We start from the raw sequence: 12364 nt of genomic DNA, 5'->3' as shown, positions 1-12364 counted from the left end.
TGAGGTGATCTCAAGATGGCCATAGGCCTCTATTTTGGTCCTGAGCAGAGTTGCTAGAGACTGGGAACTGGAGTGTGAGTATGCCCCAAAATGCTGCAAAGATTGATAGAACTCCTACAGGACATTGGAGGTCTTTAAAGTTAAGAAAAAAACTAGGGCTTTGGTTGCCTCTGTATCCTCACATGCAATGTCCATGCTGCTACAGAAGCAGAGATTATTGCACAGACAGATGTGCAGAGACTGTTGAGTGATCTGCTTTTAGAACCCGAGGCTCAGGTAACACAGGATAGCACCATTGAAGTCCTCACTGTCCATTGCAAACATCTAATTCCTCCATGGAGCCTCAAGCCTGCTGCTTGATTAAAGTAAAAGGGTGGTGCGTACCGAGGCATGTGTGTGAGAAGTAATTATGAAGTTGGATTGGAACCCCAAGGTTGGGACCTGTTAGAGTCCTCAACTGAGTCAGAAGGAGAAAACTGGGCAGAGATAGAGGTCTCCTATTCTGAGGACAGACCGGTTTTGATTACTAAATTGATTACTTGATTACACCAAGCCGGCATGGATACTACTAATTTCTCAGCACACGATTGCCTACAACTCATTATTCATCATTACTCAGTTAGTAGAACTCGCAACTTGATACAGGCAGAAAAAGAAAGAGTCTGTGGCTGCTTGGTTCCTCCACATATGGGACACAGGAGCAGATGGGATAGTCCTCATTGACCTTGAGATGTCTAAAAGGGCTTATATTACCACCCATCCTGCATTGAGACAACATGTCTATGCTGCAATCAATGAGAATCATGTCGTATCACTTCTGGTGTGGGTGATTGCAGCCTGAAGGGCAGCTTGGCCAAATGAAGGAGATATTTTGACTTCCCCCATACACTGGACAACTATGGAGGAACAGCAGGAAATGATTAGGGAATTTGGGATGAAGAACGCAATTTATGCAGAACATTATCGGGGTCCAGATAATGAGCTGGCCACAGGTGGAATGAAGGATGAGATTTTACAATCTGCTTCTAACCAAGGGTAAGGAACCCTGGTTTCTGTACCGACCCGTTTGGTGGAACAGCTAGTGTTTCAGGCTGCTCAGGCTGTAGACAACCTGGGTGAAACCAAAAAGGTGTGTGCTACTGTAATGACCAGGCTGTGGTAATGCAGGGGAGAGTCGAGTGCACAAACAAAACAGGCAATGAGAAAGGTCCAGTTTGAATTACTAGAAAGCAAATGTGGATTGATTGCCTTCTGGGGGCACCCCCTGAGACAAAACTGACAAACAGCCTAACAAAGCCCTGGTGAAACTGTGGAAGAAACTCTTCCTTGAATAGCAATTCATGAGGCAGAAAGGGCTCTCAGGGGCTTTCGGCTCCTAGCATGCCCCCAGCATGGATTATGTCTACTCCTCTTCACGAAGGGTGGGGCCAAGACCCCCTCCCAGCCCTTGTATATGGAGACTATTGGGGAATCAGAAGACCAATGTGGAATTAATCATCCGTTGGTCTCCAAGAAATAAACAAACTGTTTTAATCTTTGTGGACACCAGGACTGAGTGCACCCTAGTTCATGGATACATCCACTGGTTCCAGGTGCCACTGAGTGCTATTGATGGATATGGGACAAAATAGTTAAAGTGTTCCAAGTGGCTTTGACCCTATATATTGGCTGTTTACCTCACAAAGAATGTAAAGTATACATTTATCCTCTCCCTGATTATGTCCTAAGGATGGGCATACTGGGAGGGATGGCACTTATGACCACCACAAAAAAGTTTTGTTTAAGTGTCCATGTGGTAAAATCTGTAATTCTGGGATTGGCAAAGTAGACTCCAGTCCACTTAATCCCACTTCACTAGGTAGTTAACATGAGTCAATACCACCTACCTGGGGGGCATGAGGAGATCACAGTCACTGTAGCCAAATCACTTCAGTAGCCTGGCATGGCCACTGTGGAATTCTGACAGATTATGGTGTAGGACCATAGACTACTGAATGCTTAATAAGGTGATGACCCTCTTCATGCAATCGTACCTAACATTGCTTCCTTCCTCTATGATACTGAGGAATGCTTGGGTGACTATCATTTTGTGCATGACCTAGCTAATGCTTTTTTTAGTATGCCCATTGACTCTGACATCCAAGAATAGTTTGCATTTGAATGGCATGGAGAACACTGATCATTGACAACTCTCACCCACAGTCCCACAGTGTGCCATGGGCTAGTTGCTCAGGAGCAGAAAAGTAGCATAAACCTACAGGCATTCATTTATTCTATTATTTTGATGATGTCATATTAGCATGTGATTCTTTGCCCTTGTTTCAACAAGTAAGTCTGCAGCTAGTCTCACACCTAAGTTCCAGAGGATGGTCCATCAACAATGGTAAACTGCAGGGCCCAGATCACCTGTCAAATTCTTGCATGTTGCATGGTTAGTTCAGACAAAGATGGTTTCTGAGGTTGTAATGCTTAAAGTTAAAGCACTCCCCATCTCTAATTAAAGGAATTGCAATCATTCTTGGGAATGTTGGAGCATTGGAGGCCTTTTATTCCCCATCTAGCATAGATTTTGCACCCCTGTACTGCCTTTGTTGTTGTTGTTAAGTGCCGTCGAGTCGGTTCTGACCCATAGAGACCCTGTACAGGGTTTCCGAGGGTGTAAATCCTTACGGGAGTAGAAAGCCTCATCTTTCTCCCGCGGAGCGGCTGGTAGTTTCGAACCGCTGACCTTAAGGTTCGCAGCTCAATTCGTAACCACTACGCTACTGTACTGCCTAGTTAAAAAAAAAAAAAGAAGCAGTTGGAACTTGACCCCTTAGGCATAGCTCCTTTAATGAGCCCAATGTAGCAATAAATTAGATGCAGAGTCTTTGGACCATATCTGCAGGACAAAAGTGTGAATTGGATGTTGCCAGCTACCCAGAAGGGTATGTCTGGGCCTTTGACAACAGCAAAATTGTCACTGTATTCTTTTAGGATTTTGGTCTTAATGATGGAAAGGTGCAGAAACCATATATAGCACTTTAGGAAAGCAACTGTATGCAGTATATAGCTGTTTAGAGTTTGTAGAAGTCATCACAAAAGGAACCTTTGTAATAGTTTGAATGCACTACAAAGGAGCTCTGGTAGCGTAGTGGTTACGAGTCGGGCTGAAAACCTCAAGGTCAGCAGTTCAAAACTACCAGCTGTCCGGTATAAGAAAGATGAGGTTTTCCGCTCCCGTAAAGATTTACAGCCTTGGAAACCCTGTACAGGGTGCCTATGAGTTGGAACCGACTCTACAGCACATAACAACAACAACAGCCCTATGCAGGTTTGGGTAAAGTAATTTGATAAGTCCCAGTTGGGAGTGGCCCTATGCAGCATATTGGCCAAATGACATGCAAATTTACAGATGAAAAGTGTCCTGTTGACCAGCCCCTTGAGTGCTGAGTTATATCAGATTCTTGGATCAATTACCTATGTCACTGATGGAAGACACCAGCCACCAACAATGAAAGCACCTCCATGCAAGTCACATGCAAACAGGCATTGAGCAAATTCTTGAGGCAGTCTGGTACATGGATGGCTCAGCTTGAGATAACCCCCAACAATGAACTACATTGGCTTTACAACCAGTCATGGAAGGTATGTGGATCAACCAGGGCACAGAGCAGAGTAGTCAGTGTGCTGAGTTGAGGGCTGCTTGGATGATACTAATGGGCCAGCCCAGTCCCATAGTTCTGTGCATGGACTGCTAGACAGTATATAAAGAACTGACATTATGGCTAACACAGTGAAAAGAGTAAGAGTGGCTAGTAAACCAGTGACCCTTCTGTAGAATGGAGCTATGGTAGAACATTTGGGATTGCAAACATGCTGTGGACACTGGTGCTTTTCATATGGAGGCTCATAGCCCCCTTACTCCATTGGGAAATAGTCAAGCTAAAAAGTTGGCCTGATTGCATGCTGTACAGCAAGCACTGGTAGAACAAGTGGCTGAGGGGCTACAAAGAAAAGTGGGATATAAAGGGCAATGTATACTATGGGCTATCGCCAAGGATATGGGCCTTCCCCTCTCTATGATGCAAATTGTGCAGGCTTTCCAACAGTCTCTTAGCTGCTCATTAGAAAGCTGTAAGTCCATTCCCTACCAGACGAGTGGGACACCCAGGGCCGACATGTCAGCCAAACATTGGTAAGTAGATTACACAGAGCCCCGCCCTATGTTTGACAACTATGGATTCACTGAAACATGTGCAGACATCATTACTGGACTCTTGTAAGCATACCTGTCCAAATGGGCTACTCCACTATTCAAGGTCTCTCCCAGTTCTGTATGATCAAGGCATACCCATTGACATCAGTAGTGAACAGGGAACCCACTTCACTATACACAAGGTTTAGGATTGGGCAGATGATATGGGCATTGTATGGTATTGTTGTTGTTGTTGTTAACTGCTATTGAGCTGGTTCCTATTCATAAGGACCCTGTATAGAGTTTTTGAGGAGAGACTAGTGAGCTTGAACCACCGGCCTTGTGGTTCAAACCAGCTTTTAAGTTCAGAGCATTATCCCACAGTGCCATACCAGGTTTCCTCTCATATAATCCCACTGCCACTGGGCTAGTGGGACCAATGCACGGGTTCCTGAACAAATCCTGCACCAAGATACACAATTATTATGATAACAATGGACAAGAAGAGTACCAGAAATTATGAGATTAATCAATGAATTTCAAAGGTAGACTTGACACAGTGCCTATCAGATGCTCCCAAATGAACTTCAAAAGGCTATGAGAATCCAAATATCCACCTTAAGCAACTGCCCCTTGTCAGTGCCTAGATATTCTCCTAGTCTTCTCTTGCAATTGCCTCAGGAACTTGCCCTGGGAAAAGCCATTGTTTTCACTCCCTGAATATGGCAAACAGATCCCTGATGGTTTGGCTTTTGCCCTGTAGAGAATAGGACTAGAATTAGCTTTACAAGTATCTTTCTGGTTTCATCCAGCACCTCCTAAGAGTCTACAATTTTTCCATCCTAAGAGGGACCCCATCACATGGGGGACTTCTGTTTTAAGTCTAAGGAGCACTTGACTACATAAGCCTCCTGTCCCAAGATAGCACTCAGGGGCAAACCAATTGGTATTGAAAACCAGGTAAATGGCCCCAACCAGGGGCTGTCTTGAGTGCTTCCCCTTCCACAGCATGTGTTTTACTCAGTGGACATAACTTGCCTCTGTTAGTACCTCTTAACTTTCTGCTATTCCACACTTAATGTATGCAGTAATGTTTTTGCCAGTTGGGCAATGATTGCAGACATGAGGAATCAGTCAGATTGTTGGGTGTGTGGAAAACTCCCCATCTCCTCCATCACAGGCATGTCCTGGAGAATTGCATCTGTCAATGCCAGCACCTGGATCTACTTGACAGAGTGGTAACAACAGTTTGCAGATCACTTCCCAATGTTTCCAGCTAAGTGTTCTGGACAACTTCTTTCCCAGGACTTGACTCACTCTTAGATGTTTCATCTGATATGGAAGAAAGCCAAAGTTGCATGCCCTCAAGGCTATGCTAATATGGGACATCCAGGGGTGGCTGTCAACAGTCCACATCCTACTGGCTACAAGGTATAGGGGTAATTCAGAAAATAATGGCAATTATTGTTGCAGACCTTGGGAAATGCAATCATTATCACAGAATTTTAACGTGTAGAAATTATGTATTTGGTAGGTGCTTTGTTTTGTATGTTTTCAACAATAATAAGTATTTTTTAAATAGTGAAACAAGGAGAGCCTCTTAAAGAAAGAGACACATATAAATTGTGGAAATAAATATCCAAATGAGATTAAGAAAACTGTCATTCAGAGCTTGCTACAGCTAACGAGTCAGCTACTATCAACTGACTTACACATTCAGTGATTAGAATAAATTTTCATAGATCAGTTTCTGGGTCTTGTATTTAGATAAGTATTTCCTTCAGAGTTTGATAATTCCAATGCCTCATACTATCAGACACACTCATTTTGTGATATGATCTCTGGTTTTAACTTTAATGTTATTATACTCGGTAAAAAAATCTAATCTTACTGCCATTAAATCAGTCCAACTCACAGCAATCTTATATAGGGTTTCCAATGCTGTAAACCTTCATGGGAGCAGAAAGCTCCATCTTTCTTTCACAGAGTGATTGGTGGGTTTGAATGAGATGACAACCTTGTGATTACCAGTGTAGTGTTTATCCTACAGTGATAGGAAATTCTTGGAGCCGTTCCTATGTCAGAATCTATTGCAATAATTTAATAATTAATTTAGTTTGTGGTTGTTGGTGGTTGTGTGTCTTGGAGTCAGTACCCACTCACAGCAAATCTGTATAGGTTTCTAAGGTTGTAAGTCATTACAGAAGCTGAAAACCTCAACTTTCTCCACTGGAGCAACTGGTAGATTTGAACTACTGACCTCATGGTTAGCAACCTAGCTCATAATCCACTACGCTACCAGGGCTCCTAATTTAGATTGGGTGGGGGCTGCATAAGTATAGATATGTTTACTCTGGATTTCTTTGAATATATTTAAGTCTAATGCATTCTCTTTAAAAAATGATATTGAAATTTGTTGTTACATAAGAAGGTGATCAATAATTATACAGTCCTCAATCAAAATCTAAACTGGGGGTCTAAAACTAAATTTTGATCACCTTCTTGAATAATAACTTTCAATATAATTTTGTAAAGATAATATATTAAAATGTTAAATATATTCATAGGAATCCCAAATAAATGTATCTATAACTTAATTTCTACTTTGCCAGATTCTACAATGTGTATGTTGTTATTGCTAATTACTGACTCATAGCGAACCTGTGTAGGGCTTTCAAGGAATGGCTAGTGGGGTTTGACCCACCAACCTCGTGGATAGCAGTCCGGTGCTAATCCTACAGCCCTACATCAGGACTCCAAAATGTGTACAGTCACTTCAATTATACCTGACACAGGGAAAGTTTACCATTAAAATATTCCATTTATTTCTGAGTTTACTAATTTTAAATCCAGGAATGCTGTTATGGAAATAGACCATGGACAGCCTAAAAGACACATGAAGAACATTATGATAATACTATTAATTGTTGATTTGCAGCCAACCTAAGACACTTGTGAACATCTGACATTGCTATGAAGGCTCTTATAAATTAATTTAAAATATCGAATAGGAAGATAATTGTTTTTTTCAGCAATCATTTACATAATGAAAATGTCAAAACATAATGTTCTTACTAGAAAAAGAAGCATATGACACAGATATTCACATGAAATTGGTTGTGAATTTCTGCTTCATATGCTGTTTAACTGTATCTAAGCAAATTGCAATATAGTACAAAATGATATAGAAGCTGTAGTTATATGAAAATATCCAAACTTGCTGGTACGTATTGAAAATTATATAATGTTACTCATTTTAGTATTCAGTTTAATAAGTACCCTGCTTTTGGTGCCATAAATGATATGAACATAAAACCTAAATATAATTTCCACTTTAGAAAGTATCTAAATGTATATACCATTGTCTTATGGTATTTATTTCCAATCATTCTTAATTGGTTTCACATACCAATGGATGACTTTGGGGTAAAAGTTGGCATTTCTCATTACTCCTAAAGCATCCATCTACTTAACATTGAAACAATGATTTTTAAAGGGGAATATTGAATTAGCTTTCCATTTGGCACGACATGTGAACCTCTGCTCCTGTGCTAGTTTCCCTGAATGCATAAGGCATTCGTAATGAATGATTGTAATGCAATATATTCCATAATATTCAATGTGAATTCCTGACCTGTTGTTATCCAAAAACCTAAGCCCACTACCATTGAATCTATTCTCATTCAGAGAGACCCTACAACTGTATGTAAGTTTTTGAGTTGTGAATCTTTAAGGGAACCAAAAGCCTCCTCTTTCTTGTATGAAGCAGCTGATGGACTCCAACTGCGGACCACGTGGTTAGTACCCCATTGCATAACCCGCTAAACCACCATGGCTTACACAAATTGTAAATTCAGTAATTCAGTCATGAAAATAAAACTTGTGCAACACATCAAACATATAAAGAAAATTAGTAAAATTTGGACTACCCACATGCAGAAATTTAAGCAACTTTTCATTTTCATTACTTGTTACTTGTTTCATGCATTTATGAAGGTACTCTAAGACTAAACTCTATAAGCAAATATTATTGGGTGAAACCTATGAAAATTTTATCTTCCAATCTTGTCATCTTTTATTTAGTTCTGTCCCCATTACTTGATTAAAACAAGTATTGTCAGAGTTGCCAAATCCAAAGAACCAATTCTGTTCTTACCTTGTTCATCTTCTTTGCATATGTTTTTATTTTGGTTTCTTCTGCCTCTGTGTTTGCTTTCTCACACTCATTTACTAACTACTAATTCTTATTCACATAACACTAAATGCTGCATTTACTTACAGCTTGATTCTGAGTTCTATCCTGTAACTTCTGTAATCCAAAAATGTTCTCATATATTCCAATGGTATTAAATAAAACCTACATGCTAACATTTGGCAAATTTACATTTTTAAATTAGACTTCTCCAAAAAGTAAATCATGTATTCAAATGTATTCTTGTCATAACCCATTGAAGTCACTCATGTATCACAAATATAATATGCCCTGGTGTGGCACTTCAGATTAATGTGCTGAACTGCAAGGTCGGTGGCTCAAGCTCAGCAGCCACTCCTTGGAAAACCTATACAGGGTTGCTATGAGTTGGAACTGACTTGATGGTACTTGACAACAAAAACAGGAAGAAAAGACCAAAATGGATGTTAGAAGACACTCTGAAACTTGCTCTACAGCATAGAGATAACAACGCAAAAAGGAAGAAATGAAGAGATAAAAAAGCTGAACATAAAATTTCCAAGGTCACATTAAGAAGATAAAGTCAAACATTATAATGAAATTTGCAAAAACTGGAATAAGAAAACCAAAAGGTAAGGAAATGTTCTATAAAAATTCAAGCCTTGACTGCCAATATTGAAGTTCAATAAGGGCAAAATATTGAATGATGCAGAAATCGTCAAAAGAAGATAGAAGGAATACACAAAGTCACTACACCAAAAAATAAAAAAATAAATAAATAAATGGTCAAGGTTCAACAATTTAAAAAGGTAGCACACAATCAAGAGCCAATGGTACTGAAGAAAGAAGTCCAAGACACATTGATAGCATTGACAAAGAAAAAGCTCTGGCAACTGATGGAATGCAAATAGAAATCCTTCAGCAAAGTGATGCAGCACTGTTGGCACTCATGTATGCCTAGACATTTGGACAATAGCTACTGGACCAACTAATTGGAAGAGATCCCTATTTATCCCCATTCCAAAGAAAAGTAAACCAAGGGAATGCAGCTATCATTGGACATAATATTAGTACCCTTTCTTTCAGACTCTCAATAAAATGTTTGCATTTCTGAGGCTTCACCATATGAACAAAAGACACTACAATAAATCAGTCTGCTAAAGTCAGCAACCTGGAAGTCATCTTGATTATTTTTATTATTCCTCTTCCCATATGTCTAATACCATACTGCTGATTATAACCCCAAAATACATCACAAATAAGCCACTTATTTTCAACTTGACTGTCATTATGGTTATAGAAATTATAATCACTTCTCACTTATTCAGATAGCTTCTTGTTTTTAAAGTTTTTATTGTGAATTGAGTGACAGTTTGCATGGGGTGCATCAGCTTTACACTCATCATTCCATTGCAATAATTACAATCTCCTCGGTGCATCTTCATTCAACAATATTTACTTCTATTCCCTCTGGGGTGTTTTGTTGTTGTTGTTGGTGGTGGTGGTTTTGTGTTTTTTTTTTAGGGGGGAGGTAGATGTACACAAAAACACTCAGGGATATATAGTAATTTAAACAACCAAATGACACATTTTACAAGCCAGCCACCAGCACCTGGAGGCCAGCATGCAGCCTTTTTTCTTTCCATGAGTCTAGACTCCTCAGCTGCTTTTGCTCTCCATGCCTTCATCTCTGTCTCCATCTCTGGTGTCGCTAATTATCTGGATAGGGTCCCACATTCTGCTTGTGCTCGTCTCCTTTGATGGTCCTAAGGTTCTCTGTTTCTGGACTGTGAGATTAACCATTCCCCCCTTTTTGCTACAAAATCTCTTTCTTTACAGTTGCAACAATTGTAATCAGTCACGATAATAATTACTCACTATTGAATCATAAGAATCTTTCCCCATCACCTTTCACCACCTGTTTAGTCAAGATGAAAACTATTAAGTGTGGATTCTACCTTATCCCACACACTCTAAAGCTAAACTCCCTCTTGAAAACTTGTAAGCCAGTCACTTTGTGCCTTTATAGCCTCTCCTATTTTAGGTAGCCAATGTTTAAATTGCCCTTCCTTATCAACCCTATATACAGAGGGGATAGGATTGATCTTAGATATGAAGACTCCTTCCTTCTCAGTTGGTATTTTGAGGTACTATTTCCACAAATAGGAGTCCTGGTGTGCTGCTGTGGGTTAATGTGCTGGACCTAAAGGTCGGTTTGAACCACAAGGTTGGTGGTACAAGCTCACCAGCTGCTCCTTGAAAACCCTATACAGGGTCGCCATGAGTCGGAACCAAGTTGACGACACTTAACAACAATAACAACAACAACATCCATAAGGGTATGTTAAGTTCATCAAATGCAATTTACACTTGTTTCTTTTATTAATTGTTTTTGTGTTTTTCTTTTTTATCTTCCTCTAGTCAAGTTTTGATCATCAAGGCATCAAAGCAAGTCAAATGGGTACTACCTACAAGTTTAGGCATTCTTGCGTGTCTCCTCTCACTTCACATCAGCTGGGTGTTTTGCTCTTAGGTCCAACCCTTTCTGGCAATGCCCTTGTCCATGGGCTCAAAAGTCCTCAGAATTTACTACACTTCTGACCAACCAGCCCTTCCTCTTCCCTTTCTCAACTCCAGGACATCAGGAGTCTATGGAATGTGATCAAATTCAGCCCATATCTTCATTGCTGCATTTCCCCCTCTTCCACTCACCAACAGCCCGACATGGTCACCAGCAACCTTGCATGCCTGCTCACATGTTCCCTTTGTGTTTCAGTCTTAGAGGGGCATTTGTCCTGAAGGGACTTGATGATTTGTCATCATGGCTCCACAGTGAACAACTTGCTTGTACTTGTATTAGCCAATCAGACAATCATATTTTTTGTTTTTTGTTTTTTGTTTTTTTTTTTCCTGCTGGTCTGTGTTTCAAGAAGTATCATCTGTTCCTCTAGCTATTCCAGGTTGGTCTGCTTGTCTTTTCAAGTAGGATTGTCTCACTTCAAAAGTTTTTGGATGGAGCTCAGTATTCCACCTAAGGTCTTATAGATTACCAATGTGTCACAGGAAGCCTACTCCACTGGGCAAATTCTCGATATCCTTTTAGGTATTCTGGTAGTGTAGTGGTTACCAATTGGGCTGTTAATCTCACAGTCAGCAGTTTGAAACTACCAGCTGTTCCATAGGAGAAAGATGAGGCTTTCTGCTTCTGTGAAGATTTACAGCCTCAGAAACCCTGAGTCCTGGTGTGCTACTGTGGGTTAATGTGCTGAACCGAAAGGTCGGTTTGAACCGCAAGGTTGATGGTGCAAGCTCACCAGCTGCTCCTTGAAGACCCTATACAGGTTTGCCATAAGTCAGAACCAACTCCACAGCACATAACAACAACAACAATCAGTTATAGGTTGAAGATGGGCTTCAAGAATTCTATATTTATGTTTCCCAATATTCCTTTCTATCCCACTCAAGTGTCTATTTTACAGTAGTAGTCAAAGAAAGCCAATATTAATAAGACAGTCAAATGTTTTAACACTATTTCTCCTTTTACCCATTTAGTCTATGCCTCAATCTCTGTATCACAGAGCCCTGTTGTTCTAAGTTTGAACATATATCACTATTTACCTCTGTTCCATTTAGCCCATGAAAACCTGCATATGTGTGCCCCTATCAAACTTGTTTTGCCATCCCAATCCCCTTCTTGTGCATTGCCCTCCCCAACACCCAAACAATTATATGTCTATCCCCTACTCTGTGCTCTACTGGCCCCATCTTCTCCCCAACCCCCCTCCCCACTGCAACCAACAAAGATGTTGTTTTATCCTATTAGTATGGGTATATTTTTGTAAGCTTTTACAATAATGGTCTTATGCAATAGTTGTCCTTTTGTGACTAATTTCACTCAGCATAATGTCCTCAAGGTCCATCCATGATATGTGGTGGCTTGCATTTTCCTTGTTATTCTTCAAGGTGGCATAATATTCCATTGTGTGTATATACCAAAGTTTGTTTATCCTTTCTTA

General features: G+C 40.2%; 1 pseudogene; it reads left to right on the top strand.

Annotated features, from left to right (window-relative positions):
- Window positions 1–898: 898 nt before the first annotated feature.
- Window positions 899–12364, top strand: part of LOC102812979 — a 34666-nt pseudogene continuing 23200 nt past the window's right edge.

This window comes from Chrysochloris asiatica, unplaced genomic scaffold (assembly GCF_000296735.1).
Source record: "Chrysochloris asiatica unplaced genomic scaffold, ChrAsi1.0 scaffold00216, whole genome shotgun sequence".
NCBI lineage: Eukaryota > Metazoa > Chordata > Mammalia > Afrosoricida > Chrysochloridae > Chrysochloris > Chrysochloris asiatica.
Note: the sequence above shows the minus strand (reverse complement) of the source record. Positions and strands in the feature narration are given on the sequence as shown.